This window comes from Nomascus leucogenys, chromosome 3 (genome assembly GCF_006542625.1).
Source record: "Nomascus leucogenys isolate Asia chromosome 3, Asia_NLE_v1, whole genome shotgun sequence".
Lineage (NCBI taxonomy): Eukaryota > Metazoa > Chordata > Mammalia > Primates > Hylobatidae > Nomascus > Nomascus leucogenys.
The window spans coordinates 143,617,150-143,634,718 of NC_044383.1; the positions used below are offsets into that span (position 1 = coordinate 143,617,150).

A 17,569-nucleotide genomic window follows, 5' to 3' on the forward strand; every position below is an offset into this window, starting at 1 on the left:
TCTCCTGTGCACTCTACCAGCCGTGAACCTAGGAGCCACCAGGCTATAATAGGCCAGGAGCCAGGCCTCCACCTTTCTGGTAAATCAAAGTCACAGTGGCCACCCAGCATCCACATCCAAACATGGTGGTGGTCTATGTATGGGAGACCCAGAACAGGAAAGAGAAAGGGAAAGGAGAGGAAGTGGGGAAGTTTGGGGCGGGATCTAGAGGAGAAAGGCTGGAGCCCAGGAGCACACCGCAAGCCGGGGCCTCTGAGTGGTGCTCAGGGCCAGCTCCGTGGGGGACAGGTGAAGAAGTAGCATATGAGTGATCTAAAATAAAGCTGCCCACAGGTCTCCTCAAAACACCACCCAGTGATTGAAACCTGCATAGCTTCGGTTTTCCGGTTAATTATGGGACACTTGGGCCTTTGGTTGACTGATGAGCAGGACAGCAGATTGGACCTTCTGCATTCAGGAAAATAGAGTGGAAGGCAAGTGTCTCCCCCTGAGAAGGGTAGCTGCAGAGTTAGCCATGATCTTATTTTTAGATGGAAAGTTTTTACTGAAAGAGTTATTTTTGCAGCAAGGGAAATAGCACAGTGGTATGCTGAAAGCTGAGGTGGGAACTTGTGGCTTCCCTTACCTTGTAACGAGCAGGTTTGAGCTGGTCCTTCCCAAGCACAGTAAATAAATGTCACTTTGCATGGGAGAGAAGAGAAGAAAAATGCAGCTTCCCAGGCCGTTCAGAAGAGCAGTTTTCTTTGTTAAATAAGTTTGAAAGTCATAGGGGCCTTTTTAGTTGAGGACTGAGGAAAGAACTTTCTCTGGTCAAACACAGAGTTAGTTGGCAGATCCCCAGTGGTTGGGGACCTGGCTCTGAGGACACACAGGCCAGGGCTGAATCCTGGTCCTCTCATTGAGCAATACTGGAACCTGGCAAGTTGTCCGAATGCTCCCAGCTGTTACCACATCTGTAAAATGGATGTGATCCTAATGCCACTCCCTCGGTTTCTTTTGAAGATTAACTGAGATAGTGCCCGCCACAGCACCCAGCACAGACAGACCTGTGGCACACTGAGGGGCCAGTAAGCGCATGGCTGTGGCCATTGATGTTCTCATCAGTGATGGGAATGCCGCCGTCAGTGCTCCCAAGTAACTGATTACAACAAGAAGTGTCTTTACAAAGTAGTAGGAATCGCCTTGTTTCTCCGTAATCTGGAAGGATTTAGATGATCTGCCATGATCGATGTGAATATATTTTCTGTCTCTCTCTGACTTTGTCCCTGTTGCCTGTTTCCGTCTGTCTGTTTCTCTGGAATCCTTGACCGTCTCTCTGGTTCTGAGTCTTGCCATCGCGTTGCTTCTGCACATGTGGAACACAGCATTTTGGGTTGTTTATTTATCCAGGCGGGCTTTGAGGTTACGGAATATTTTTAAACAACCAACAGCTGGGGCCAGGGAGCCACCTCTTCTCTCTCAGATCCTCATATCCCTCAAATCATTAAAGCGAGAGAAACTGAAGGAGCTGAAGAGGCAAAACATGGGCCTGTGAGACCCTTTCAGGCTCACTGTGTATGTTCTAAAGCCCCAGATGCATGCTGCCCTCGTTTTTCTGACGGGGTAGGCCCTATGAGGGATGTCTGTCGTTTGGTGGGCCCTAGTCCAGCGTCAGAATAGCTAGCAGCTTTCGCTGGAATGGGTATTTTTAGTACAGCCTAAACCTGTAATATAAAGGGATTTACATGTACTAGATTTTAATCACACACTGTGGACAAACTAATAAGAAAGTTTGCTAGACAGTAAGATGAAACACTGCCAGCATTTGCAAACCCGTTATACAAGAGTCTGCCTAACTCTGCCCAGACCCAGGCAGCTTAGCCTAGAGGCTCAGAGGTGGCCTCTGGAGGCAGCTGCAGCCTGGGTCCCAGCCCTGCTGTCCTGTCTGGGCACTGGGACTGTCTCTGCACCTGCGATGCCACATCTGGAGGGGCTGTCAAGACGAAGGAAGTAGTACATGGAGCCCTCAGGCCATGCTAGCCCCTGGGGGGCACCGAGCAGCACCAGCCTCCTCCCACATCCAGGACATGGCCTGGTCCCTTGTCTTCTGTCCTGTCATTTTTGGTGTGGGTGCCACAAAGAACCTCCAGGCGCCCTCTGCAGGGACTCAATGTCCAGTCGCTTTTATTTCTGGCAGGACTTTCCCCTCCTCTTTTAAATCCTTACAAGCTCCCTTTCTCATTCCCTCGCCTCTTTCCGGCTGTGCTCTTCCTCTCCCGGGCACTTGACTGCATCTTACTGCACACTCTGCCTTCTGTCCCACAGTGTCTCCCCCTTGTTGCTCTCACTGCTTCCTCTGTGTGTGAGTCTGAACTCAGACTGCAGATACCTTGTGTGTTGCATACACTCTGCTGTGCGCTGCCCTCAGCAACCCAGCCACTGCTTCACAGTTGTGCATTAAGAGGTTGGACATGGCAGAGATTTGGCCCTGCAGCTGCCTTCTGGTGTGGATTAGCACTTGGGAATGACTTTGTACCTATTTGGGTATGATGAGGGGGCCGTTAGTTTCCCATAGGAAAGCAGGTCATTGGAGGGGAATGGAGGGAGCTGAGATTTGTATCCTTGTTGGAACCAAAACAAACAGGACTTTACTGATCATCCTGGTTTCCAGTATCTCTTCATTTCACCAACATTGAATAAGCATCTATGTGTTAGGCACTGTGACAATAGCTAGGTATGTGAAAATACGAGCCAGTCCCCAGGGATCATTATTAAGAGCAGACCAAGGAGAACTCAAGGCAGACAGTATTGTATTTATCATATTACACAGGTTAAAGAGTAATTTTATATTGGTTAAGAGTAGAATTAAGTCACCAACATTTATGCACCAAATAACATTGTATCACAATATATAAAGTAAAAGTTGTTAGAAAATGCAAAGGTAATTTGTTATACACGTAATGCTAGTGAGAAACAATAGCATACGTCTGTTTTTGATGGCTCAGGTCAACAAGCTCTAAGTAGAGTATGCCAGTGTATAAGTATAATAAATGTATGTTGAACTTCGTTTTTACAAAGTGTACTTACCATGTTCAACCATTCATGAGACATTTACAAAAATTAATCATATTAAGCCCAAAACACTTTCCAACGTTCTAAAGGCAGATATCACACTGAAAATGTCATCTGATGAAACAATAAAACTAGAAATGAATCACAAAGATAGAAATGCACAAACTTACCCAATTGTAATGCTTTTAAAAAACAACTTTAAAAAATTTTTATAAATCTTTATAAAGAAGCTTTTTAAAGAGGCTTTTCATAAATCTTGGGTGACAGAAACTTCAAAACTGCAGTTGTAAAATATTTAGAAAATGGCAGTAAGAACAATGCAAAAGAAAACCATGCCATTCAGAATTCTACATTTTAAACATGAGAAATAGTTAATCTAAGCAGAAGAGGAATTAACCAGAAGACTGTCGGGTTGCCGGTAGAATCAACAAGGAGGCTGGAGAATGAGGCTCAGAAACCAGGAACAGTGGAGGAGGCTGGGCAGCCCTGCACTGCCAGTTGCATCTGCAGCAGGATGTTGCAGGAGGCAAGTGCCACAGGTAGGACGTTTGTGGCACCACCACTGAGTTCCCTCTGCTGCAGCTCTCGACTCGAAACTCTGACTGTCTTCAAAGACCACAACTCTGGAGTCAGACACCTGGGTGGGAGCCCCTGGCCTGTTTTGTTTCCATGTCCAAGCAGACAGCCAGGCGAAGGTGGCGACTGCCCCACACTCAGCATCTATAATGAGGATGGGAGGGTGGGGCCCTGCCTCCCACCTATTTGGGGTTCTCCCCAAACAGGAAGTTTACTTTAATGGTGGATGGCCAACGAAATAAAAATAGTTCAAAAAGTCTAGTACAAAAAACTGAACTTAGAAGCAAATAACTGAACAAAGCATCCATCTCCAGAAGGCAGAAAAAGAGCAGCAAATAAACTTAAGGGCAACTATAAGAAAACAATGACTTAGAAAACAACAACCAATAGCATGCCGAATCTAATTCTTTAGAAAACAACCAGCCAAGGGATTAACGTCTGGTAAGACAAAGAAATTAACAAAGTGCGAGTAACAGATTCAAATGAAACCAATATAGGTGAGATTGTTTTCTATAGTTATTGGGAAATACATTATTTTGCCTGTTGTGTTAACTCTATGCCAATTGATTTGAAAAATCTCAGTGAAACATGATTGTATAGGAAAATGGGACAAGGAATGAGTAGAAAACGGGAATTGATTACTAGCCATGAAAAACTGAAAAGTTTGATGAAGAACCATGTGAGAAAGGTGCTGGGCCCAGACAGCTTACTTCCTATGTTCTGAGTAGTGTCTGAGAGCTTTGGAAAGGTTGAATGGTTTTTCAGTTCATTTCACCAAAATAGTATAACCCTAACACCAAAACCTTACAAAAATAATATGCAAAATAAAACCCCCACCCTTATTTATAAACATTACAACAAGCCAACATGAAGACATAGCAAACTTAATCTACCAGTATAATAAAGAATTAGTCATGACATGGAAGGATGTATTCCAGGAATGTGATTATTTTTTAATGTTAATAAAACTATTAGTATATCAATAGATCAAAAGATAAAAGGTATATATGATCATGATAATAGATACTAAAAAGGGATTTGATAAAATGCGACATTTGTTTCGTATTTTTTGTGACAGAGTCTTGCTCTGTCGCCCAGGCTGGAGTGCAGTAGTGCAATGTCGGCTCACTGCAACCTCCGCCTCCCGGGTTCAAGTGATTCTCCTGCCTCAGCCTCCCGAGTAGCTGGGATTACATGTGTGCACCACCACGCCTGGCTAATGTTTGTGTTTTTAGTGGAGATGGGGTTTCATTATGTTGGCCAGGCTGGTCTTGAACTCCTGACCTCAAGTGATTGGCCCACCTTGACCTCCCAAAGTGTTGGGATGACAGGCGTGAGCCACCGCACCTGGCCGAGACATTCATTTCTAGCTGTAGAACTCAGTGTATCAAGATTGGGAGGTATGGTAGGCAGCATTCTGGCCCCCATGACTCCATGACTGCCCCTTACCCTCACACCCCCCCCGGGTTGCTCCAATTGTTATGTCACCTTGCTTGGCAAAAGGGACTTTGTAGATGTCATAAAAGGTGACTAATCAGCTGACTTGAGAGAGTTTATCCTGGATTATCCAAGGGGCCCAGTGTGATTCTAAGAGCCCTCAAGAGCAGAGCTGGAGAGATGCTGTGCAGGAGGCCTCGGTGCCCTTTCAGAGCAGGATGGACGGCAGTGAATCCTGTCCTCCAGCACAGAGCTCAGGAGAGGCCCTGACTGCAGATAGAGAGGCTCCCCCTGGCCTTGGCGCGCTGGGCTCCTGACCCACAAAAATCACGAGACAATGAGTTTGTGTTGTTTGAAGGACCGTCATTTGTGGTAATTTGCTGTCTAAAACTATTGCTATGTGATTAAAAACTAATACAGAAGAATATTTCTTTAACATTATGTTAAAAAGGAAAAAAGCTAACATTTTCTCTATAGCAAAACACTGGCATGATTTACATTAAAATTAGGAACAAATTAGGATGCCTAGTATCATTACTAATATTTTACAATATCTTTTCTAATTAATGTGGTAATGTGGGAAAATAAACACAAATATGTAACTATCAAAAAAGAAGAAACAAAATCACCATATTTTGTAGCTGACAAGAACAATAATAACAGTACCAACAAACATTAGAACTATTTTTTTATGTTTAGTAGGTTTATCAGTTACCTGATAAATACATTAAAATAGCATACTGTGTATCAGTTAGGATTTGTAATAAAAATCAAGACATGTACTCTTCACAAATTTATTTAAATTTAATGAATTATGAGTCGGGGCAAGATAAAATAGCTGTGAAATGTAATTAGAAGAATATACAAACAACAAACAATAACATTTCAAACCTAGAACGATGCAAGGAAACATGCAGTATTTGATATTATGAAGTCCTGTGAAGTCCAAAGATGAGTTACAGAAAGTGACTTCAGGGCCCACGCACATGCTCTTGTGTGTATGTGCATGTGTGTAAGTGATTTCTTCATTGCCCATATCTGTATTTTCCAGATCTCCAAAGTGACCATTAAAATGCACTATTCTTGGTAGGCAGCGTCTTCATTCTGGCTGGGGAAGGCGGAGATAAAGAATGCATTCAGGGCCAGGCACGGTGGCTCACACCTGTAATCCCAGCACTTTGGGAGGCCAAGGCGGGCAGATCACAAGGTCAAGAGATCGAGACTATCCTGGCCAACATGGTGAAACCCCGTCTCTACTAAAAATACAAAAATTAGCTGGGCATGGTAGTGCACCCCTGTAATCCCAGCTACTAGGGAGGCTGAGGCAGGAGAATTGCTTGAACCCAGGAGGCTGAGGTTGCAGTGAGCTGAGATTGTACCACTGCACTCCAGCCTGGGGACAGAGCGAGACTCTGTCTCAAAAAAAAAAAAAAAATACATTCAGGCTGGTCATGGTGGCTCACGCCTGTAATCCCAGCACTTTGGGAGGCCAAGGTGGGCCAGTCACTTGAGGTCAGGTGTTCGAGACCAGCATGGCCAACATGGTGAAACCCCGTCTCTACTAAAAATCCAAAAATTAGCACCTGTAATCCCAGCTACTAGGAGGGCTGAGGCAGGAGAATCGCTTGAACCTGGGAGGCAGAGGTTGCAGTGAGCCGAGATGGCACCACTGTACTCCAGCTTGGGTGACAGAGCAAGACTCCGTTTCAAAAAAAAAAGAATGCATTCAGTGCCACCGGGAGCTGTGTGCAGGTTCTGGGAGAGCGCAGATTCCCCAGTTGGTCCCTATGCTGAGTTGCCAAGGCTAAGTAGGAGTTAGAGTGTGTAGGCTACCCGGGGCACTGAACGGTAGGACAGAAGCTCAGGGATGTTCAGGGGAGGCAGGGCATCCAGCCTGGCGGGATGTGTGAAAGCGTCAGGAAGGCCGGGCTCCTGAGCATACAGGGAGCTGCTTACTCTTTACCCGCCAGGAGGATGCTTCCTCTGAGCTTTCTGGAATGCTCCGTACCCAGGCTGGGTTCTGCTGCTGCTGAGGGCACCAGCCCCTTCATGCTAGCCTGTCAGTTTTATCTTAATGTCTGGAGTTGAGTCCTTTCTTTATGGTTTAAGCAACAGGTCCTGTAACTAAACTTAAAAATCGATCAAACAATCTAATCCATGCTTTTGGGTCCAAGCCACCAGTCATGTCTGCACCCTCTGCTAGTCACTGAGCTCTCTGAAAAGTACCTGCACACCCCAGACTGTGGGGCCATCGTCCCCCTGGGTGTCTGCAGTGGATGTTGCCGTGGCTCACCGCAGGGTGGGACATCCACAGTGCTTCATGGCAGTGCCAGGGCCCAGGGCTGGACATGGAGAGTCAGGTGGGGAATCCAGCCGTCTCTATGGAACGCTTTGTGAAGCAAGCGTTTACAATGAATCCAGAGGCATTTATGGAGTGGCTGCTATGTGCAAGTAGAGGGCAAAGAAATCTCACACAGGTTCGTTCCCTGCCCTTAACGAGTTTTCCACGTAGTTATGAAAAGTTAACTAACATCATAAAGAAGTATTTGACAAGGTTGTAGCACTCAGGATGGTCATTTTAGACCAATTCCCATAAAGGGGAGAAATGAGAGGAAAGGCTGAAGAAATTAGCTGGCAGCCACACTGAGAGGTCCTTGGATGCCCATCTAGGAAAGAGGGACTTGACTCAGCCGCTGAAGCACGATGTTTGAACAGGAGATTGAGAGGGCTGGAATTCAGCCCTAGGAGGACTGATCTGGCATCCGAGTATAAAGTGAGTTGATGACAGGTAGTAGGTAGCTGTGGTCTGATGATGCCGTATTATAAGCACCCTCAAAAACCTCTGTGGCTCTTAACAAGCAGCATTTCTTTTTCTCATGTGGCTGTGGGACATCTGGGGCAGCTCTGGGGATTGGGCAAGGCTCGGCCCTGGGTGTTGATTCAGGTTCAGGTCTCCTCAAATGTTTTTCCAGGACCCAGGCTGAAGGGAGGGCAGCTACCTATGGTACTGGCCGCCATGGCCTAGAGCTGAGACATGCAGTATCCCTTACAACCTCTGCCTGTGGCGAAGACTCCATTGCCCAAGGAAGGCACACAACATGTCAGTGGCACAGGGAAGGGCACGCCACCTCAAGAGGGAGAGAAGTGAATACATTTGGCTCTCTGTATTCATGGGTTCCACATCCATGGATTCAACCAACCTCAAATCAAATATACTAAGAGAAAAAATTATGCCTGTACTGAACGGGTACAGGGGAGGCTGAGGTGTGCAGATGGCTTGAGCCCCGGAGTTCAAGACCAGCCTGGGCAACATGGCAAAACTCCATCTCTACAAAAAATACAAAAATTAGCTAGGCGTGGTGGCGGGTGCCTGTAAGCCCAGCTACCCAGGAGGCTGAGGCAGGTGGATCACCTGAACCAGGGAGGTTGAGGCTACAGTGAGCCTTGATCAGGCCTCTGCACTCCAGCCTGGGTGATGGAGTGAAATCCTGTCTTTAAAAAAAAAAAAAAAAAAAAAATGTAATCCAGAGTTGACCTGAAGGATACTGGAGGCTATGCATAGGCTATATGCAAACACTACTCCATTTCTTAGCAGGGATTTGAGCATCTGTGGGTTTTGATATCTGAGGGAGGTCCCAGAAGCAATCCCCCTTGGATACAGAGGGATGACTGTGTTTACTAGAACAATACAGCCTCTCACATGAGCGGAGACTTAAAGACCCAAGACCAGTTATTTTCTAAAAAGCAGTTGTGTATTTGTTACTTTTTTTTTTTTTTTGAGACGGAGTCTTGCTCTGTCACCCAGGCTGAAGTGCAGTGGCACGATCTCGGCTCACTGCAACCTCTGCCTCCTGGGTTCAAGCGATTCTCTTGCCTCAGCCTCCCAAGTAGCTGGAACTACAGGCATGTGCCACCACACCCGGCTAATTTTTGTAATTTTAGTAGATACAGGGTTTTACCATATTGGTCAGGCTGGTCTCGAACTCCTGACCTCAGGTGATCCACCCGCCTCGGCCTCCCAAAGTGCTGGAATTACAGGCGTGAGCCACCGTGCCCAGCCCTACACAGTGCCTTGCTAGGTGCGCAGTGATCTGTTGTTGACGTGAGTTGCCCAGAATTGAAATTGGCTTCCAGCAATGGATATTGGAGTTAGGGAAGCAGAAGATGAAACATACCTTACCAGCCCTGAAGTTTCTTCTTCCAAGATATTTGTGGTTGTGTCAGCTGATCCAGCTGCTCTCTGTTGGATGTTGGCAATAAATGTTTCACCAAATTCTACCCACTATTTGTAGGAGTTGGGCAGAACTGAGCTGTTAAAGCCTAGAAACTTCGATAGTGAATAATAACCCATGTGCCTTAGTTTTGAAAGCTTAATATGTATTTGCGCATTTTTTAAAAAAGAGCTATGAAATAATTTGGTTTGCTGGAACAGGTTAAGTTTTACTTTGTTTTAAAAAAGGTTGAAAAGTATTTTAAATAAAATACTAATTGAAATGGAAAGATTATATTTTGGGAGAAGCAAGAAGAAAGTGTATTTTAAAATCCAGTAATGTGCCTTTGGAAATGTAATGATTATCTTTTTTTAATTAGATAAGTGAAATGAATACTTAGAAACTATTTGTACTAAGATAGCTCTTCCATTTTCATAATACCATCCTTTATTTATGCATGGATTCTTAGATTTGAAGGAAGTCTTCCCTATGTTACCAAGCAATGGGCTGGAAAGTGTCACCCCCATTTGCTGTGGAACTCAGGTTCAGAGAGGGCAGAGACTTGACTCCGATCAGACAGCAAGGTGAGAACTGGAAGGCAGCATCCCAGGCCCTGTGTGAAGGTTCATAATGGTTCATGGACTTAGAGCAGACAGCCACTCAGTGGGCCTGAAAGCAGGCAAGCAGCAGGTGGACAAGTCAGATTTTAACATGTGAGGAAGGCCATGACTTCTACCCCAGCCCAGCAGGAACGTTGTAGTGTGTCCAACAATTGGTGTCAACCGTGAGTGAGACTCTGCGTGGGCACAGCGGGTGGGGGGCGGGGGGCGTGCAGGAGAGGAGAGAAGGATGAATCACATGTGGTCACCAGCCTGTGAAGGCTTTTGAAGACTCCAGGAGGAGTAGAGAATGTAACCATCTGTTATAACCCAGCTGAGCCCAGGCAAAGTCATAAATAAGCTCAACTTGCTAGTTCTTCCCCCAGGATTATCATGAAGTTAACAAGACAAGATATATGTGCTGAGTACTTTACATGTTTAAAAATTCTCTCATATGTGTATATGAAGATTGCATTACTCTCCTGAAATTTTACTACCTGCACATTTCAGTTTTCAGGATAACACAGGCTCTCTATGCCTCAGACTGGGCATTTTCCCCTTCAAGGCTCCCATGAGCCCCTTAAGATCTGAGGAGAGGCTGGAAGCGGTGGCTCATACCTGTAATCCAAGTACTTTGGGAGGCCGAGGTGGGTGGATCAGCTGAGGTCAGGAGTTCGAGACTAGCCATGGCCAACATGGTAAAACCCTGTGTCTGCTAAAAATACAAAAATTAGCTGGGCATGGTGGTAGCTGCCTGTAATCCCAGCTACTCAGGAGGCTGAGGCAGGAGTATTGCTTGAACCCAGGAGGCGGAGGTTACAGTGAGCAGAGATTGTGCCACTGCATTCCAGCCTGGGGGTCAAGAGCAAAACTCCACCTCAAAAAAAAAAAAAAAGAAAAATCTGAGGAGAGAGTTTAATGAGGTGAGCTGCATGCTTGGATTAGGAGATGCCAGAAATATGATGGAATGCAGCAACTTGGATGGAAACGTCCAGTGGTCTGCTCCATGGCCTCGAGAGAGTGAGGTCGCCAAGAAGCCGGGATGGGTGATCACTTGCTGTGAGGGCAGTCAGAGCAGGCTCATGGCCCTGGTGCAGAAGTGCAGCTTACCCCTGGGACCCCGTCACCTCCCAGGGCATGGCCTGACCCGGGGTCAAGGACTTTGCTTCTAGGATTTGTTTAGAGTGGGGATTCCTGACCTGGGTGACATGAATGGAATTCAGGGATCCACGAACTTGGAGAGGAAAACAATTACATCTTTATTTCCACTAACGTCTAAATGAAATTGAATATTTCCTTTAATGAATATGGGAAACACATCACACTAGTGGTGTTTGTCACCACTAGAAACTGCAGCTATTTTATGTGGTGTCACGGTTATCGCAGATAGCTCAGCATAACATTTACACTTGCTACTACTTCAAAATTGTGGAAGTTGATAAACCGTAGATCTTACTAGTTAGCATATTCATAAGTAAGCATGTATTTTTCTATATCACGATGTCAAAATTATGTTAGAAACATTGTTTTTGTTATTGCTTTCTTTTGTCATCTCACGTATTTATGTATTTAGAAACATGCTGGGAAGGGGTTCACGGGCCTCAGCTGAATGCTGAGGACTTCATGACACACACAAGAAAGCTCAGAATCCCTGGTTCACTCTTGTTGAGGCTCTTAAATTGTTAGAAAATAGACTCCCTAAGATGACAAGTCACATTATCTCTCCGCCCGACCAAGGAAGGGGTTTGTGTAGATTTTTTTTCAAATAGTATACGAAACCATTTCTTTCAAGAATGTCGCGTTTAAAGGCTCTTTTTTTAAAACAAACAAACTACAGTGGGCTCATTCCGCTTCCTCTCTTTCTTCCTCTTTTCCTCTCGCAACCCAAACACAGGTGTGCAGCATGCAGTTTCCTGAGGGTGGGGAGGAAGGACCACCCACAGTGTGGCCTGCCTGGCCTGGGGTTTTCTGGGAGCAAAGGGTGTTTAACCCTTTCATTGCAAAGAAGCAAGAGAACGGGCAGTGGCAGGGTGAAGTCTGTGCAGGTGCCCCCTGCCCTTTCGTCTGGGTAAACAGAACCCATCTTCATGGCTGTGTAAACGTTGGAGAGCCTTCGTTCCCTCTCGTTGTTCATGCTTGCTTCAGTCCCTTTTAGCCACCGAGAAATATTGGGAAGAAAAGAACCCTCAGTGTAGTTAAAGAGATTAAAACCTGTTCACAAGAGAGAATAGAATATTGACAGTGCCATCTTAAATTTGAAGCAGCGATTCTTTCCAAGCTCCACATGGGCTGAGGGCTTGTATCACATCCATTTCCATTGAAAGTTGACAAAAACAAGATCGTATTGCAGAATGTCTTCTTGGCTCTCACAAGTTAAATTCCTAACAATGCGATGTGCCATTATATGATAAAAGTTACCAGTGTCTACCCGGTTTGTGCCTGAAAATCCACTGCTTATTACTACTGATTTATGGGTTTGTTTTTCACCAATGAATTGAAAAACATGCATTTTTTTCCACCTCTGCTCATGCTGACACTTCGCTGGAGGACAGGAAGTCACGCTGTGCGTGCATGGATTTGCCGTCATGCAGTGTGTGCTCAGGGGGAGTCCTCAGAGCTGTACCCAGAGCGGGAAGCACGTCATTCATTCACCCTACTTAAGAAATATCCATTGACGGTTGATTATATGCGGGCTCCGTGCTCAGGAGCTCTGGGAGACAGTCGTGAATGTGATCAACATGGCTCTGCCTGCAAAGAGCTCAGAGGTACCCACCAAGGAGCACAGGTGGATTAGGAGGCACCGGTGGTACAGGGAGGTGAGTGACACAACAGGAAAGTCCAGCTCACATGGGAGCATACGGGAGAGATGCCCAACCTGGAGGAAGCAGCGTCCCATCTGGGCTGAGCTCTGGTTAGCCAGGCAGAGAGAGGAGAGCTAGCAGGAAGACGCTGCTGCACAAGTGGGAGGACGCCTGTGCTGAGCCCAGGCAGGAGAAGGTGGGCCTGCCCGAGGGACTAGAGGTGTGGCTGACATGGAGACTCAGGTCAGAGTGAGTCAGTGTGGCAGAGAGGGCTGCAACAGGCCAGGAGGTAGGCAGGCACCTTATAAGCCAAGCAAAGGAGTGTTGATCTTATCTGAGGACAAGAGACGAAAGTGGCCTTATCCAATGCATGCTTCAAAAAGTGTCCTCTGTCTCTCCGGCAGAGAACAAACTGGATGGTGGCACGACAGAGCCAAGAGGGAGGGCTGTCCCCACAGGGCAGGACAGGGCACTGGAGTCCAGGCCAGGGCAGTGGCCGAGGAGACAGAAAGATGTGGATGATTCCGGAAAAATTTCAGCCAAAGAACTGGCAGGACTTGATACTTCATTAAATTCCTGGAGTTGGGGCAAAGGAGAGTGCTTGACCCCTCTGGTTCCTGAGAGCATGGTTTTTTTCCCCATGCTACCAAGTAATGCTTTTAAGGAAAAGTAGAGTTCACATATTTTAAGTGGATCATGACTTGGTGACCTGAGTCTATAAAGTATATAATTCGGTGTAACTACCTGGACCCCTCGGGTTCTTGGTCCAGAACTTGATCTGTGGCAGCCGAAAATCAACATGAGGACCTCGAAACAGTGGGATCAGCTCCAAAGAGTCAGAGCTGAGCACTGCCTGTGTCAAAAGGTGCGCACCTGGAGGGAAAGCGAGAGGTGGGAAATGGATGTAGCAGCAACGGCACTGGACAGGAGAGGCCTTAGAAGGAGCTGAGGGCAGCTCGCACTGGGCAGAGAAGTCCATGGCTGGCTCTGAAGGAGAAGCTCCTTTGTGTAGGGTGGTGGCCCCTCCAGGAGCAGCTGAGGACGCTTGCCAGGACACTCAGGGTGCTCCCTTTATCCAGAATGTCTTCCCATCATCATCCCTCTCTTTTGCCCAGTGATCTACAAGTTACAAAGCAACATCATAAAGAGCAGGAAGAGTTTTGTGTTGAGTGAGGTAGGTTGTTTGAGGGTCTTAAATAAGAAGTGCCATCATGTGCCACAAGTGGGGAGTCCATCTTCCATTCTGCTCTGAGCAGTGAGTGTCTTTCCCTGTCTTGTGGGGCCACAGAATAGGGACCAGAGGAGGTGGCCAGGCACTGGGATTGGAGATGGTGCCCCAAGGAGGAAGCAAGCCCTTCAGGAGAGCCAGTGGACATCACTGGGAGGCTTGAAGGGGCTCTGTGCAGGGGCTGAAGCCAATGGAGTTGGAAGAAGAGCCCAAAGTGTCAAGGGAAACAAGCAGTGGGACCCAGAGGCAGATCCAGGCTGGATCAGGGTCTGCTCACCCAGGCCTGCCTTAAAGTAGCAACAACTCCTTGGGGACAAAGAACTGGGAAGTAATCTCGGAACATGCTTTTTGGAAATTTTGCCTATAACTTTGTGGGGTGAATCATTGAAGTTCATCACAGAGGGGGCTGCAGGCCATCCCAGGGGAGTCCTTTGTTGGCATCACAGAGGCCCAAGCAGTAACCCCCAACTGCCTTAAATACGGGTATTCACAGACAGCTGAACTGGGCAGATCCCTCCCACGACCTGAGTCAAGAATCTACACCTGGGCCGGGCACGGTGGCCCACGCCTGTAATCCCAGCACTTTGCGAGGCCGAGGCAGGTGGATCACGAGGTCAGGAGATTGAGACCACGGTGAAACCCCATCTCTACTAAAAATACAAAAAATTAGCCGGGCACGGTGGCAGGCGCCTGTAGTCCCAGCTCCTCAGGAGGCTGAGGCAGGAGAATAGCGTGAACCCGGGAGGCGGAGCTTGCAGTGAGCCAAGATCATGCTACTGCACTCCAGCCTGGGTGACACAGCGAGACTCAGTCTCAAAAAAAAAAAAAAAAGAATCTACACCTGAAGTAGAAACTAACTACCCTTCCGCCATGAAGTTCTACTGAGCCTCCTTTTATCTCAACAGGCTCCACATTTCAGCTTCCTGTCAGTCACTCCTGAGTGTCTCAACAGCCCCTGGAGGTCAGGATGGAGGGAGGGGCTACACATTCCAAGAAGGAGAGGCAGCGTTGGCCCACAGAGCGGCCTTGGTCTCAGACCTTGGACTTGGAGGACTGGAGCTTGTGGACAGACCCATGTTGTCCGAGCTCTCACCCTGAATGCAGAAAGCCAGAATGCAGATTTGTTCATTTTCAACAGATGACTGCAGGACCAGCGTTGTCACAGGGGCCAGCATTCTTTCACCAGGCAAAGCCAGCTGCTTCTCTGCCTGGTATCAAGCTGCTTGGGCAGCCAATTCATAATCAGAGTGCCAATTTATAAGTGTAGAATGAGAAATAGAACTGCCACAGGAAGGAGAATCACTGCCTGGTCGGCCCTGTGGGACTTTCTGGAGACTTCTGTCAAATATGCTCGTGTAAGAGTGGGAGCCATGAATAAATGCACGTTTTTGTTTGTTTGTTTATTTTTGTTTTTTTTTTTTGAGACAGGGTCTTGCTCTGTCTGCTGGAGTGCGGTGATGCAATCTCGGCTTACTGCAACCTCCACCTCCCGGGTTCAAGCCATCCTTCTGCCTCAGCCTCCCCGAGTAGCTGGGGCTACAGGCACGTGCCACCACGCCCAGCTAATTTTTGTATTTTTAGTAGAGACGGGGTTTCACCATATTGGCCAGGTTGGTCTCAAACTCCTGACCTCAGGTGATCTGCCCACCTCGGCCTCCCAAAGTGCTGGGATTACAGGCATGAGCCCCCACACCTGGCCAATATGTGTACTTTTAAAAAGTGCTTTGATAGACGATTCTGATAATGTAAAATAATGCATCTAACATAAAATTTTTAATGTATCATGTCTTTTTTATTCTGTGCATTTATTTAAAAACCGTTTATGACAAAAGAATGAGGCTACATGTCTAATACGGTTTTTTGGAGAGAGCATCCCTGGCCAATAGGAAAGCTTCAACAACAGAATTTCTGGGGCCTCCCGGGCACATTTTCATCCTGTTCTGGCTTTGTCAGTGATACTCAATCACGGTGTCAGTGCCCAGTGCAAAGAGGCCTTCTTCCGAGGCAAAGGTAGATGTGTGCCTGCAGGTTGGAGCCGATCCAGCAGGGGAGGGTGGCCTCTGGCCAAGTGCTCACCTAATTTCTGCCTGGAATTGTCAAACTGCAACTCAGCTTGAAAAATGTATTTCTTCCATACCCAGAAAAGCCACAAGCGATTGCTTCATGGAAGTCTGTCTCTGTTCATCTGACTTTCCCTGTCTGTGCATCTTTTTGACCGACTCCGTCCCTTTTGTGTGCGTGTGGTTCTTGGCTTTGTGGCTCTGAGGAGTGTGTGTTCATATCTGTGTCTTGCTCCTTTTGCCTTCCGGAATTGCTCTTTCTGCCAGGCTTGTGTCTCTAGCTCAGACCTCTCCTCAGAGCTCCAGACTTGCATATGCAGCTTCCCGCTGGAAATGTCCACTTGGGGAGATAAAAACACCCCAAATCATCTTTCCCCAGTGACCCCCACCTTGCTGAAGGCCAGCCCCATTCACAGGCTGCACAGACATGAGGGTCCTACTGACTCCTTTCTGTGCCACACCCTGCTCACCTAATCCATCACCGGGCTCTGTACAGTTTGCTTACTAGGTGGATCCCAGCTTAACCCACTTCATCCCTTTCCTTCTGTGCACTGCCTCGGCCAGCTGCAAGCCGCCGTCATCTCTCACCTTAACTGTGCAAAGGTCTCTTGGAGGACCCCACCATCCACTCCTGCTCCTCATCTAATCCAGCCTCTACACTGACATCAGAGTGACCATTTCCAAACAGAATCTCATCACTATGGGAAGGAGGCCAAAATCCTTAACCTAGTGTGCGAGACCCACCTCTCTCAGCTTGCACCGCAGTCCTGCATGCCACCTGGGCTCCAGCCCCCAGGCCTCCTCTGTTAATTCCTGCTCATCTTTCAGGGAGAGGTGCAGGCGTGGGCTCCTCAGGGAAGCCTGCCACTGCACACACTTCCCATAGCTCTCCGTATGCTTCCTTCACAGCTCTCACCAGGGTTGTCATGGTATACACTGGGGATGTGTGGACTCAAGTGGCCAATGTCTCTGCCCACAGGTGGGTAAGCTTCAAGAGGCCAGGCCTGTGTCAGTTTCCCTCACTGTATTCCCAGCAGCCAACTCCTTGACTGGCATGCAGCTGCTTAGTATTTACTGAAGGAGAGAAGGGAGGGAAGAAGAAAAAGAGAATTAGATGCTCCTCTTGCTGTATCTACCTTCATGTCTCTATTGTAGTCTTCTCTCTTAGAAAAAAAAAAAAGTATATTGCTTTTTTGGCCCTATGATGAGGTTAGTGTTCTCAACTGGGGAAAAAAAAAGCCTCCGGCACCCAATCTAAACTAAATGAAACCCGTATCCCTCAAGCTCAAACCTACCAGAAGCACAAATTTAAAAATGTCAGACTCCAAGAGAAATGATCATTTAAAAAAAAATTAAGTCTGATCAAGAGCTAGTAATCCTTACGCAGTTCTGGGAGGGTGGAAATGCCATCACTGAAAATGACTCATGGTGTCTTTAGGTCTGTGACTGACGCAACTTACACGTGTATTTATCTACTCAACAGATATCGGAGGGCCTCACGTGTGCCTCCTACAAATTCGAATAAAACAGTAGCTTTCAAACTTTTTGTGTTTTACAGCAACTCACAGTAGGAAATACGTTTTCTACTGGGATCCAGTGCACAGAG

General features: G+C 47.0%; 1 protein-coding gene across 2 annotated transcripts in view; it reads left to right on the plus strand.

The window, feature by feature from the left end:
• The window catches only part of ZDHHC14 (zinc finger DHHC-type containing 14), a 305,773-nt gene that overhangs the window by 224,282 nt on the left and 63,922 nt on the right, over positions 1-17,569 (plus strand). The gene's annotated exons all lie outside the window — the stretch shown is intronic.